The sequence below is a fragment of the Nerophis ophidion genome, linkage group LG09, assembly GCF_033978795.1.
Source record: "Nerophis ophidion isolate RoL-2023_Sa linkage group LG09, RoL_Noph_v1.0, whole genome shotgun sequence".
NCBI lineage: Eukaryota > Metazoa > Chordata > Actinopteri > Syngnathiformes > Syngnathidae > Nerophis > Nerophis ophidion.
This window is the reverse complement of record NC_084619.1, coordinates 67228117-67243225: the sequence shown is the minus strand read 5'-3', so window position 1 is coordinate 67243225 and position 15109 is coordinate 67228117. Positions and strand designations below refer to the sequence as shown.

Sequence of the window (15109 nt, the reverse complement as noted above, 5' to 3'; positions counted from 1 at the left end):
TAAAAAACAGCTCCTGGCTTATAAACAATATTTGACAAGCATATAGACAATCTTTGATGATCTTTCTTGCAGTAGCTCCTTAGAAAACAGTTCCTGGTTTATAGACGATCTTTGACCATCTTTCTTGCAGTATCTCTTTTAAAAACAGCTCCTGGCTTATAGACAATCTTTGACTAGCATTTTTGCAGTTGCTCCTTAAAAAACAGCCCATGGCTTATAGAGGATCTTTGAGTCTTTGACTATATTTCTTGCAGTAGCTCCTTAAAGAGAAGTCATGGCTTATAGACAATCTTTGACTACCATTTTTTGCAGTACGTAGCTCCTTTGAAAACAGATCCTGGCTTAAAGACAATCTTTGACTAGCAATTTTGCAGTTGCTCCTTAAAAAACAGCTCATGGCTTATAGAGGATCTTTGAGTCTTTGACTATATTTCTTGCAGTAGCTCCTTAAAGAACAGTCATGGCTTATAGACAATCTTTGACTAGCATTTTTTGCAGTACGTAGCTCATTTGAAAACAGATCCTGGCTTATAGACAATCTTTGACTAGCATGCCGACAATATTTAACCATCTTTCTTGCAGTAGCTCCTTAGAAAACAGCTCCTGGTTTACAGAGGATATTTGACAATCTTTCTTGCAGTATCTCTTTTAAAAACAGCTCCTGGCTCATAGACAATCTTTGACTAGCATACCGACAGTCTTTAACCATCTTTCTTGCAGTTTGAGTTTGAGTTTGAGTTTGAGTTTATTTCGAACATGCAAGCATACAACATGATACATCACAATTTCCAGTTTCTCTTTTCAACATGTTCGAAAAGGAGGAGGAAGAAGCAGAGCTTATTTAAACCTACCCCTTTTCTTTACATAACAGTTGCTAAAACTTTTGTTCACTTCCTGTTCTCAATGTATTCACAATGTATACCCCATAAGTAATAAGTAATCACAATACAAATAAATAAATAAATAAATAATTGCTTAAATTTTAATCCATACGATGAGACAAAACAGATTATTTTGAGAATGAATGAGTGAGTAAAATCAGAATGTTTATCATGGTTCTTCATTTTTGTACTTTGTTAACACTTCCAGTTTGAAGAGTTTCTTGAAGTGGATCATATTAGTACATTGTTTGATTGCTTTGCTTAATCCATTCCATCATTTAATTCCACATACTGATATACTGAAGGTCTTAAGTGTTGTACGTGCATACAAATGTTTTAAATTACATTTTTCTCTAAGATTATACTTCTCTTCTTTTGTTGAGAAGAATTGTTGTACATTCTTGGGAAGCAGGTTATAGTTTGCTTTGTGTATAATCTTAGCTGTTTGCAATTCCACTATGTCGTGGAATTTCAGTATCTTTGATTCAATAAATAAAGGGTTTGTATGTTCTCTATATCCAACATTATGTATTATTCTAACTGATCTTTTTTGTAATACTGTTAGTGAATGAAGCGTACTTTGTAATTATTTCCCCATATTTCTACACAGTAACTCAGATATGGTAACACTATTGAGCAGTAGAGAATATAAAGTGATTTTTGGTCTAGAACATATTTGGCTTTATTCATTATTGATGTATTTCTTGCAACTTTATGTTGGATATTTTTTTACATGAGATTTCCAGTTCAATTTATCATCAATCATTATACCTAGAAATTTGGTTTCATTTACTCTTTCAATTTCTATTCCGTCTATTTGTATTTGTGTTTGACTTTCTTTGCTACTGTTACCAAATAGCATTATTTTAGTTTTACTGAGATTCAATGATAGTCTGTTTTTGTCAAACCATTTTTTTAATTTGTTCATTTCTTCTGTTATTATTTGTATTATCCACTGTGTGTTCTCTCCTGAACAAAAGGCTGTTGTATCATATAATACTAACTTTAAATCTCTTGTAACTTTACAAATGTCATTTATATAGAGATTGAATAATTTAGGTCCTAGTATTGATCCCTGAGGTACACCACAGGAAATATTTAGCGTTGTAGAAGTGTGTTCGCCTAGCTTCACGTATTGTTTCCTGTTCGTTAGATAACTTCTTATCCAATTTAAGACTAACCCTCTGATGCCATGTCGTTCCAGTTTTTTTATTAAAATATTGTGATTAATTGTGTCAAATGCTTTAGTTAGATCCATGAAACTCTCTAATCTGTTATTGAACAGTTTTTCAATGATTTTAGAAAATTGTGGAAGTAAAGAAACAGGTCTATAATTTGTAAATAGATGTTTATCACCAGTCTTATAAATTGGTGCAACTTTAGCTATTTTCATTTTGTTTGGAAATGTACCTGTTTGAAATGATAGGTTACTAATATACATTCATGGTCCTGAGATCTCATCAATCACCTTTTTTTATCGTATCCATATCAATTCCATTACAATCAGTTGAAGTCTTTGATTTACATTTTTTCACAATTTTAACTATTTCCTCCTGTGTCACATTACTGAGGAACATGGAGTTGGGATTTCGCTCTATGGTATCATAATAGTCCTCAATTGAAACTGGGTCTGGAATCCTTTCTTCCAATTTTGGTCCAATATTTACAAAGTAGTTATCAAAGCTTTCAGCTACTTCCTTTATGTTGTCATTATGTTTATTTCTGTCTAAGAAGTAATGGGGGTAATCCCTCTTAGTGCCATTTTTAATAATGCTATTGAGAATGCCCCATGTTGCTCTCATATTATTTTTGTTCCTGTCCAATAATTCACTGTAATATTCTTTTCTACATGATCGTAGTATGTTTGTCAACTTGTTTTTATACTTTTTGTACTTAACTTCTGCCTCTGTAGTTCTTTGTACTATAGCGTATTCTTCTTCTTACAAGCATTTTTTAATCCTTTTGTCATCCATGGTTGATTATTCTTTCTCTGTTTACTACTGAGTTGTCTCCATGGACAATGTTTGTCATAAAGTATTATGAACTTGTTTAAGAAATATTCGTATGCTTCATCAACCTCTTCTTCTTTGTACACATTGTCCCAATCTTGCTTTTGTAGCTCCATTTTGAAAGCAATCATCCTCTTCTGGATGTCCGCTAACTTTTTGCAACTCAACGCCAAAAAAACGGAAATGCTGATTATCGGTCCTGCTAGACACCGAACTCTATTTAATAATACAACTCTAACATTTGACAACCAAACAATTAAACAAGGCGACACGGTAAAGAATCTGGGTATTATCTTCGACCCAACTCTCTCCTTTGAGGCACACATTAAAAGCGTTACTAAAACGGCCTTCTTTCATCTCCGTAACATCGCTAAAATTCGCTCCATTCTGTCCACTAAAGACGCTGAGATCATTATCCATGCGTTTGTTACGTCTCGCCTCGACTACTGTAACGTATTATTTTCGGGTCTCCCCATGTCTAGCATTAAAAGATTACAGTTGGTACAAAATGCGGCTGCTAGACTTTTGACAAGAACAAGAAAGTTTGTTCACATTACGCCTGTACTGGCTCACCTGCACTGGCTTCCTGTGCACTTAAGATGTGACTTTAAGGTTTTACTACTTACGTATAAAATACTACACGGTCTAGCTCCATCTTATCTTGCCGATTGTATTGTACCATATGTCCCGGCAAGAAATCTGCGTTCAAAGGACTCCGGCTTATTAGTGATTCCCAAAGCCCAAAAAAAGTCTGCGGGCTATAGAGCATTTTCCGTTCGGGCTCCAGTACTCTGGAATACCCTCCCGGTAACAGTTCGCGATGCCACCTCAGTAGAAGCATTTAAGTCTCACCTTAAAACTCATTTGTATACTCTAGCCTTTAAATAGACCTCCTTTTTAGACCAGTTGATCTGCCGTTTCTTTTCTTTTTCTTCTATGTCCCACTCTCCCGTGTGGAGGGGGTCCGGTCCGATCCGGTGGCCATGTACTGCTCGCCTGTGTATCGGCTGGGGACATCTCTGCGCTGCTGGTCCGCCTACGCTTGGGATGGTTTCCTGCTGGCTCCGCTGTGAACGGGACTCTCGCTGCTGTGTCTTGGATCCTCTTTGGACTGGACTCTCGCGACTGTGTTGTATCCATTGTGGATTGAACTTTCACAGTATCCTGTTAGATCCGCTCGACATCCATTGCTTTCCTCCTCTCTAAGGTTCTCATAGTCATCATTGTCACCGACGTCCCACTGGGTGTGAGTTTTCCTTGCCCTTATGTGGGCCTACCGAGGATGTCGTGGTGGTTTGTGCAGCCCTTTGAGACACTAGTGATTTAGGGCTATATAAGTAAACATTGATTGATTGATTGATTCTCTGTGCACAGTCTTTGAAATGTCCTTTTGTCTTCCGTGTTCTTTTTGCAGTTTCCATCATATATTGTAAAAACTGGCAGATGATCACTAACGTCGGTTATAAGTAGACCACTTGTAGTGTTATTATCAAAATCATTAGTAAAAATATTATCAATAAGCGTGGCACAGTGTCCTGTGATTCTGCTTGGCTTTGTGATTTTAGGATATAAACTGATGCTGTACATTGTATCAAACTTTTGCTTGTTAGGGTTCAATAAGTCAATATTAAAGTCACCGCATAAGAAAATTATTTTTTTTACCATTGTCCATGAAAGTTGCCTTGATCCATTCTTCAAATGTTTCTATACTTGACTTAGGTGATCGGTATATACAACTAATTACTATGTTTTTGCTATTTTCCTGACATATTTCAATGGTAATACATTGCAGCAGCTCCTTAAAGAACAGCTCATGGTTTATAGAGGATTTTTGACCATATTTCTTGTAGCAGCTCCTTAAAGAACAGCCGCTGGCTTATAGACAATCTTTGACTAGCATTTTTGCAGTTGCTCCTTAAAAAAACAGCTCATGGCTTATAGAGGATCTTTGAGTCTTTGACTATATTCATTGCAGTAGCTCCTTAAAGAACAGTCATGGCTTATAGACAATCTTTGACTACCATTTTTTGCAGTACGTAGCTCCTTTGAAAACAGATCCTGGCTTATAGACAATCTTTAACTAGCATTGTTGCAGTTGCTCCTTAAAAAACAGCCCATGGCTTATAGAGGATCTTTGAGTCTTTGACTATATTTCTTGCAGTAGCTCCTTAAAGAACAGTCATGGCTTATAGACAATCTTTGACTAGCATTTTTAGCATAACGTAGCTCCTTTGAAAACAGATCCTGGCTTATAGACAATCTTTGACTAGCAATTTTGCAGTTGCTCCTTAAAAAACAGCTCATGGCTTATAGAGGATCTTTGAGTCTTTGACTATATTTCTTGCAGTAGCCCCTTAAAGAACAGTCATGGCTTATAGACAATCTTTGACTAGCATTTTTTGCATAACGTAGCTCCTTTGAAAACAGATCCTGGCTTATAGACAATCTTTAACCATCTTTCTTGCAGTAGCTCCTTAGAAAACAGCTCCTGGTTTATAGAGGATCTTTGACAATATTTCTTGCAGTATCTCTTTTAAAAACAGCTCCTGGCTTATAGACAACCTTTGACTAACATTTTTTTGCAGTGGCTCCTTTGAAAACAGCTCCTGGCTTATAGACAATCTTTGACTAGCATACCGACAATCTTTAACCATCTTTCTTGCAGTAGCTCCTTAAAGAACAGCTCATGGTTTATAGAGGATCTTTGACCATATTTCTTGTAGCAGCTCCTTAAAGAACAGCTGCTGGCTTATAGACAATCTTTGACTAGCATTTTTGCAATTGCTTCTTAAAAAACAGCTCATGGCTTATAGAGGATCTTTGAGTCTTTGACTATATTCATTGCAGCAGCTTTTTAAAGAACAGTCATGGCTTATAGACAATCTTTGACTACCATTTTTTGCAGTACGTAGCTCATTTGAAAACAGATCCTGGCTTATAGACAATCTTTAACCATCTTTCTTGCAGTAGCTCCTTAGAAAACAGCTCCTGGTTTACAGAGGATATTTGACAATCTTTCTTGCAGTATCTCTTTCAAAAACAGCCCCTTAAAGGACAGTCATGGCTTATAGACAATCTTTGACTACCATTTTTTGTAGTACGTAGCTCCTTTGAAAACAGCTCCTGGCTTATAGACAATCTTTGACAAGCATTTTTGCAGTTGCTCCTTTAAAAACAGCCCATGGCTTATAGAGGATCTTTGACCATATTTCTTGCAGCAGCTCCTTAAAGAACAGCTCATGGTTTATAGAGGATCTTTGACCATATTTCTTGTAGCAGCTCCTTAAAGAACAGCCGCTGGCTTATAGACAATCTTTGACTAGCATTTTTGCAGTTGCTCCTTAAAAAACAGCCCATGGATTATAGAGGATCTTTGAGTCTTTGATTATATTTCTTGCAGTAGCTCCTTAAAGAACAGTCATGGCTTATAGACAATCTTTGACTACCATTTTTTGTAGTACGTAGCTCCTTTGAAAACAGATCCTGGCTTATAGACAATCTTTGACTAGCATTTTTGCAGTTGCTCCTTAAAAAAGAGCCCATGGCTTATAGAGGATCTTTGAGTCTTTGACTATATTTCTTGCAGTAGCTCCTTAAAGAACAGTCATGGTTTATAGACAATCTTTGACTAGCATTTTTTGCATAACGTAGCTCCTTTGAAAACAGATCCTGGCTTATAGACCATCTTTTACCATCTTTCTTGCAGTAGCTCCTTAGAAAACAGCTCCTGGTTTATAGAGGATCTTTGACAATATTTCTTGCAGTATCTCTTTTAAAAACAGCTCCTGGCTTATAGACAACCTTTGACTAGCATTTTTTTGCAGTGGCTCCTTTGAAAACAGCTCCTGGCTTATAGACAATCTTTGACTAGCATACCGACAATCTTTAACCATCTTTCTTGCAGTAGCTCCTTAAAGAACAGCTCATGCTTTATAGAGGATCTTTGACCATATTTCTTGTAGCAGCTCCTTAAAGAACAGTCATGGCTTATGGACAATCTTTGACTACCATTTTTTGTAGTACGTAGCTCCTTTGAAAACAGCTCCTGGCTTATAGACAATCTTTGACAAGCATTTTTGCAGTTGCTCCTTTAAAAACAGCCCATGGCTTATAGAGGATCTTTGATATTTCTTGCAGTAGCTCCTTAAAAAACAGTCATGGCTTATAGACAATCTTTGACTACCATTTTTTGTAGTACGTAGCTCCTTTGAAAACAGATCCTGGCTTATAGACAATCTTTGACTAGCATACCGACAATCTTTAACCATCTTTCTTGCAGTAGCTCCTTAGAGAACAGCTCCTGGTTTACAGAGGATATTTGACAATCTTTCTTGCAGTATCTCTTTTAAAAACAGCTCCTGGCTTATTGACAATCTTTGACTAGCATACCGACAATCTTTTACCATCTTTCATGCAGTAGCTCCTTAAAGTATAGCTCATGCTTTATAGAGGATCTTTGACCATATTTCTTGCAGCAGCTCCTTAAAGAACAGCTCATGGTTTATAGAGGATCTTTGACCATATTTCTTGTAGCAGATCCTTAAAGAACAGCCGCTGGCTTATAGACATTCTTTGAATAGCATTTTTGCAGTTGCTCCTTAAAAAAGAGCCCATGGATTATAGAGGATCTTTGAGTCTTTGATTATATTTCTTGCAGTAGCTCCTTAAAGAACAGTCATGGCTTATAGACAATCTTTGACTACCATTTTTTGCAGTACGTAGCTACTTTGAAAACAGATCCTGGCTTATAGACAATCTTTGACAAGCATTTTTGCAGTTGCTCCTTAAAAAACAGCCCATGGCTTATAGAGGATCTTTGAGTCTTTCACTATATTTCTTGCAGTAGCTCCTTAAAGAACAGTCATGGCTTAGAGACAATCTTTGACTAGCATTTTTTGCATAACGTAGCTCCTTTGAAAACAGATCCTGGCTTATAGACAATCTTTAACCATCTTTCTTGCAGTAGCTCCTTAGAAAACAGCTCCTGGTTTACAGAGGATATTTGACAATCTTTCTTGCAGTATCTCTTTCAAAAACAGCCCCTTAAAGGACAGTCATGGCTTATAGACAATCTTTGACTACCATTTTTTGTAGTACTTAGCTCCTTTGAAAACAGCTCCTGGCTTATAGACAATCTTTGACAAGCATTTTTGCAGTTGCTCCTTTAAAAACAGCCCATGGCTTATAGAGGATCTTTGATATTTCTTGCAGTAGCTCCTTAAAAAACAGTCATGGCTTATAGACAATCTTTGACTAGCATTTTTTGCAGTACGTAGCTCCTTTGAAAACAGATCCTGGCTTATAGACAATCTTTGACTAGCATACCGACAATCTTTAACCATCTTTCTTGCAGTAGCTCCTTAGAAAACAGCTCCTGGTTTACAGAGGATATTTGACAATCTTTCTTGCAGTATCTCTTTTAAAAACAGCTCCTGGCTTATAGACAATCTTTGACTAGCATACTGACAATCTTTAACCATCTTTCATGCAGTAGCTCTTTAAAGTATAGCTCATGCTTTATAGAGGATCTTTGACCATATTTCTTGCAGCAGCTCCTTAAAGAACAGCTCATGGTTTATAGAGGATCTTTGACCATATTTCTTGTAGCAGCTCCTTAAAGAACAGCCGCTGGCTTATAGACAATCTTTGACTAGCATTTTTGCAGTTGCTCCTTAAAAAACAGCCCATGGCTTATAGAGGATCTTTGAGTCTTTGACTATATTTCTTGCAGTAGCTCCTTAAAGAACAGTCATGGCTTACAGACAATCTTTGACTACCATTTTTTGTAGTACGTAGCTCCTTTGAAAACAGATCCTGGCTTAGAGACAATCTTTGACTAGCATTTTTGCAGTTGCTCCTTAAAAAAACAGCTCATGGCTTATAGAGGATCTTTGAGTCTTTGACTATATTTCTTGCAGTAGCTCCTTAAAGAACAGTCATGACTTAGAGACAATCTTTGACTAGCATTTTTTTGCATAACGTAGCTCCTTTGAAAACAGATCCTGGCTTATAGACAATCTTTGACTAGCATACCGACAATCTTTAACCATCTTTCTTACAGTAGCTCCTTAGAAAACAGCTCCTGGTCTACAGAGGATATTTGACAATCTTTCTTGCAGTATCTCTTTTAAAAACAGCTCCTGGCTTATAGACAATCTTTGACTAGTATTTTTTGCAGTGGCTCCTTTGAAAACAGCTCCTGGCTTATAGACAATCTTTGACTAGCATACCGACAATCTTTAACCATCTTTCTTGCAGTAGCTCCTTAAAGTATAGCTCATGCTTTATAGAGGATCTTTGACCATATTTCTTGCAGCAGCTCCTTAAAGAACAGTCATGGCTTATAGACAATCTTTGACTACCATTTTTTGTAGTACGTAGCTCCTTTGAAAACAGATCCTGGCTTATAGACAATCTTTGACTAGCATTTTTGCAGTTGCTCCTTAAAAAAACAGCTCATGGCTTATAGAGGATCTTTGAGTCTTTGACTATATTTCTTGCAGTAGCCCCTTAAAGAACAGTCATGGCTTATAGACAATCTTTGACTAGCATTTTTTGCATAACGTAGCTCCTTTGAAAACAGATCCTGGCTTATAGACAATCTTTAACCATCTTTCTTGCAGTAGCTCCTTAGAAAACAGCTCCTGGTTTATAGAGGATCTTTGACAATATTTCTTGCAGTATCTCTTTTAAAAACAGCTCCTGGCTTATAGACAATCTTTGACTAGCATTTATTGCAGTGGCTCCTTTGAAAACAGCTCCTGGCTTATAGACAATCTTTGACTAGCATACCGACAATCTTTAACCATCTTTCTTGCAGTAGCTCCTTAAAGTATAGCTCATGCTTTATAGAGGATCTTTGACCATATTTCTTGTAGCAGCTCCTTAAAGAACGGCCGCTGGCTTATAGACAATCTTTGACTAGCATTTTTGCAGTTGCTCCTTAAAAAAACAGCTCATGGCTTATAGAGGATCTTTGAGTCTTTGACTATATTTCTTGCAACAGCTCCTTAAAGAACAGTCATGGCTTATAGACAATCTTTGACTACCATTTTTTGCAGTACGTAGCTCCTTTGAAAACAGATCCTGGCTTATAGACAATCTTCGACCAGCATTTTTGCAGTTGCTCCTTAAAAAACAGCCCATGGCTTATAGAGGATCTTTGAGTCTTTGATTATATTTCTTGCAGTAGCCCCTTAAAGAACAGTCATGGCTTAGAGACAATCTTTGACTAGCATTTTTTGCATAACGTAGCTCCTTTGAAAACAGATCCTGGCTTATAGACAATCTTTAACCATCTTTCTTGCAGTAGCTCCTTAGAAAACAGCTCCTGGTTTACAGAGGATATTTGACAATCTTTCTTGCAGTATCTCTTTCAAAAACAGCCCCTTAAAGAACAGTCATGGCTTATAGACAATCTTTGACTACCATTTTTTGTAGTACGTAGCTCCTTTGAAAACAGATCCTGGCTTATAGACAATCTTTGACAAGCATTTTTGCAGTTGCTCCTTAAAAAACAGCCCATGGCTTATAGAGGATCTTTGATATTTCTTGCAGTAGCTCCTTAAAAAACAGTCATGGCTTATAGAGAATCTTTGACTACCATTTTTTGCAGTACGTAGCTCCTTTGAAAACAGATCCTGGCTAATAGACAATCTTTGACTAGCATACCGACAATCGTTAACCATCTTTCTTGCAGTAGCTCCTTAGAAAACAGCTCCTGGTTTATAGAAGATATTTGACAATCTTTCTTGCAGTGGCTGTTTTAAAAACAGCTCCTGGCCTATAGACAATCTTTGACTAGCATATAGACAATCTTTGACCATCTTTCTTGCAGTGGCTCCTTAAAAAAATCAGCTTTTGACTTAAAATACATATTTTTAAAATAAATAAATGTATGTATCTATGACAATGTTATTTGGTGCACGGTGTAATGATGAGTGTGACTAGTAGATGGCACTCACACATAAGAGATAGGTGTGGACTGCGGGTCGACGGCAGTTCAATAAATGACGATAGCAAGCACCTGTGAGCAAGCATGGAGACCGAGCTTCCAATGAAGTCATGAGCTGAGAAAAAAAATGAGACGTGCTAACCTCATAGCTCCAAGTTGCTTGTAAATGAGTGTGAGAAAATTCAAGTCTGGTGATTACGATCATTGTGGCCCACATTAGATTTATATTTCATACAACACGCTAACTTGTATTTTCTCTCTCTCTCTCCCCCGCCCTCGCCCGTCAACGGATGCCGTCGCCCTTCAGGTGAGTTTGATTGTTTTGTGCTGAGTGTGACGGATCACTAAGTCACGTTGCAGAGATTGTCGCCGAGGAGGATGTGGCTGACTTTCTTCCTGCTTTTTTTTTTTTACGTCTTTGAGAGCATCAAGCGGGTCCACCTTGTCAGTACTTAAGACTTCAAGGCTACGCTACTTTCTGACTACTTAGAGCATTTCACCCTTAAAAAAACCCCCCAGCAAAACATCCATCTGATATAGATGATCTTTGACTTGCCTTTTTGGAGCGTTTTTTTTAATAACAGATCCCTTCAATTTAGGATCTTTGAACTGGTCTTCTTGTTCTCCTCTCGTTGTGTCACTGCTCTATCTCTCCAAGTGTGTGTGTGTGTGTGTGTGTGTGTGTGTGTGTGTGTGTCTGACAGGAAGAAAAGCTCTGACTGACCAATTATCCATTTCCAGAGCCAAAATACAAGACATCTTACTCTAAGAAAACATGTTTGTTATCACATGTTAATAGTTAGTTAGTTAGTTAGTTGGTTAGTTAGTTAGTTAGTTAGTTAGATGTTTTGGTTGTCATTGTGTTTGTTCATTTGTTAGTTTGTTAATTGGGTTCTTAGTTCGTTAGTAAATTTGTTTGTTAGTTCAAATGAACTAAGAAACACACTAATTAACTTACTAATGCGAGTCAGTTAGTTAGTTAGTTAGTTTGGTTGTTATTTTGTTATTTTTTTATTTTGTCAGTTTGTTAGTTAATTAGTTTGTTAGTTCATGTGTTAATTAGTGTGTTAATTAGTTTATTAGTTTGTTAGTAAGTCAGTTTGTTCATTAGTTTATTGAAAGTAACAAACACACCAATTAACTAATAAATGTTAGTTAATTATGATATTTAGATGATTACCATTTTAACGATTAGTCAACTACGACATTTCTGATCATCTGCTAGTTAACCAAAATGTAGTTAGTTAGTTAGTTAGTTGGTTAGTTAGTTAGTTAGTTAGTTAGTTAGTTAGTTAGTTGGTTAATTCGGTTGTAATTGTGTTAGTTTTTTTTAGCTACTTTGTTAAATAGGTTTTTAGTTTGTTGGTAAGTTAGTTCATTAGTTAGTTTGTTTTTCAGTAAGTTAATTAGTTTTTCCGTTAGTTCAATTGAACTGCCGAAAAAACAAATTAACTTACTGATGTTAGTTAGTTATATATACAGGAAGTTAGTTAGGTAGTTGTTTAACAGGCTAGTTAGACAGTTGGCTTGTTATATAGCATATCAAGTTAGTTAGTTAGTTAGTTAGTTAGTTAGTTAGTTAGTTATTCAGTTAGTTAGTTAGTTAGCTGGTTAGTTTGATGTTTTGCTTGTCATTGTTGTTAGTTCATTTGTTAGTTTGTTAATTAGGTTCTTAGTTTGTTAGGAAGTGTGTTTGTTAGTTCGAATAAACTAACAAACACACTAATTAACCTACTAATGCTCCTTACAATGAACTAACAAACAAAGTAATTCACTAACTGATGCTAGTCAGTCAGTTAGTTAGTTAGTGAGTTAGGTGGTTAGTTAGTTAATTAGTTAGTAGTTATTCAGTTAGTTAGTTAGTCAGTCAGTTAGTTGGTTGGCTAGTTGGTTAGTTAGTTAGTCAGTCAGTTAGTTAGTTATTTTGTTAGTTAGTTAGTTTGCTGGTTAGTTGGTTAGTTAGTTAGTTGGTTAGTTAGTTGGTTGGTTGGTTAGTTAGTTGGTTAGTTAGTTGGTTCGTTTGTTTGTCAGTTATTTAGTACATTAGTAAGTTAGCTTGGTTGTTATTTTGTTATTTTTTTAGCTTGTTAGTTAATCAGTTTGTTAGTTCATGTGTTAATTAGTGTGTTAATTAGTTTATTCGTTTGTTAGTAAGTTAGTTTGTTCATTAGTTTGTTGAAAGTAACAAACACACTAATTAACTTAGTTAATTATAATATGAAGCTATTCACTATTTTCACAATTAGTCAACTACGACCATTTTGATCATCGGTTAGTCAATGACCATATAGTAAGTTAGTTAGTTAGTTAGTTAGTTAGTTAGTTAGTTAATTCGTAAGATTTTTTGGTTTTAATTTTGTTAGTAAAAGTGTTAGTTTGTTAAATATGTTTTTAGATTGTTAGTAAGTAAGATAGCCTGTTAGTTTGTTTGGTTGTTAGTTAATGTGTTAGTAAGTCTGTTATTTAGTTTGTTAGTAAGTTTGTTTCTTAGTAAGTTAATTAGTTAGTTTAAATGAATTACCAAAGAAGCAAATTAACTTACTAATGTTAGTTAGTTATATGTACAGGAAGTTAGTTAGGTAGTTAGGTAACACGCTAGTTAGTCAGTTGGCTTGTAACATGACATATGTGTTAGTTAGTTAGTTAGTTAGTTAGTTAGTTAGTTAGTTAGTTAGTTAGTTAGTTAGTTAGTCAGCCAGCCAGCCAGCCAGTCAGATAGTCAGTCAGTCAGTCAGTCAGTCAGTCAGTTAGTTAGTTAGTTAGTTAGTTATTTAGTTAGTTAGTTAGTTAGTTAGTTAGTTTGTTTGTTTGTTTGTTAGTTAGTTTGTTTGTTTGTTAGTTAGTTAGTTAGCCTTCTATGCTACACTACTTTCTGATGCTACTAAGGTGTCAAGTGTGCTACTAAGGTGTCAGGTGTGCTACTGAGGTGTCAGGTATGCTAGTAAAGTGTGAGGTATGCTACTAAGGTGTCAGGTGTGCTACTAAGGTGTCAGGTGTGCTACTAAGGTGTCAGGTATGCTACTAAGGTGTCAGGTGTGCTACTGAGGTGTGAGGTGTGCTACTAAGGTGTCAGGTGTGCTACTGAGGTGTGAGGTGTGCTACTGAGGTGTCAGGTATGCTAGTAAAGTGTGAGGTATGCTACTAAGGTGTCAGGTGTGCTACTAAGGTGTCAGGTGTGCTACTAAGGTGTCAGGTATGCTACTAAGGTGTCAGGTATCCTACTAAGGTGTCAGGTGTGCTACTAAGGTGTCAGGTGTACTACTAAGGTGTCAGGTGTGCTACTGAGGTGTCAGGTGTGCTACTAAGGTGTCAGGTATCCTACTAAGGCGTCAGGTATCCTACTAAGGTGTCAGGTGTGCTACTAATGTGTCAGGTGTGCTACTGAGGTGTCAGGTGTGCTACTAAGGTGTCAGGTGTACTACTAAGGTGTCAGGTGTGCTACTGAGGTGTCAGGTGTGCTACTAAGGTGTCAGGTGTGCTACTAAGGTGTCAGGTGTGCTACTAAGGTGTCAGGTGTGCTACTAAGTTGTCAGGTGTGCTACTAAGGTGTCAGGTGTGCTACTAAGGTGTCAGGTGTGCTACTAAGGTGTCAGGTGTGCTACTAAGGTGTCAGGTATCCTACTAAGGCGTCAGGTATCCTACTAAGGTGTCAGGTGTGCTACCAATGTGTCAGGTGTGCTACTGAGGTGTCAGGTGTGCTACTAAGGTGTCAGGTGTACTACTAAGGTGTCAGGTGTGCTACTGAGGTGTCAGGTGTGCTACTAAGGTGTCAGGTGTGCTACTAAGGTGTCAGGTGTGCTACTAAGTTGTCAGGTGTGCTACTAAGGTGTCAGGTGTGCTACTAAGGTGTCAGGTGTGCTACTAAGGTGTCAGGTGTGCTACTAAGGTGTCAGGTGTGCTACTGAGGTGTGAGGTGTGCTACTAAGGTGTCAGGTGTACTACTAAGGTGTCAGGTGTGCTACTGAGGTGTCAGGTGTGCTACTAAGGTGTCAGGTGTGCTACTAAGGTGTCAGGTGTGCTACTAAGTTGTCAGGTGTGCTACTAAGGTGTCAGGTGTGCTACTAAGGTGTCAGGTGTGCTACTAAGGTGTCAGGTGTGCTACTAAGGTGTCAGGTATCCTACTAAGGCGTCAGGTATCCTACTAAGGTGTCAGGTGTGCTACCAATGTGTCAGGTGTGCTACTGAGGTGTCAGGTGTGCTACTAAGGTGTCAGGTGTGCTACTGAGGTGTCAGGTGTGCTACTAAGGTGTCAGGTGTACTACTAA

General features: G+C 37.2%; 1 protein-coding gene across 1 annotated transcript in view; it reads left to right on the top strand.

Annotated features, from left to right (window-relative positions):
• grid1a (glutamate receptor, ionotropic, delta 1a) overlaps positions 1-15109 on the top strand; it is a 662543-nt gene that overhangs the window by 247756 nt on the left and 399678 nt on the right. The window lies entirely within an intron of this gene.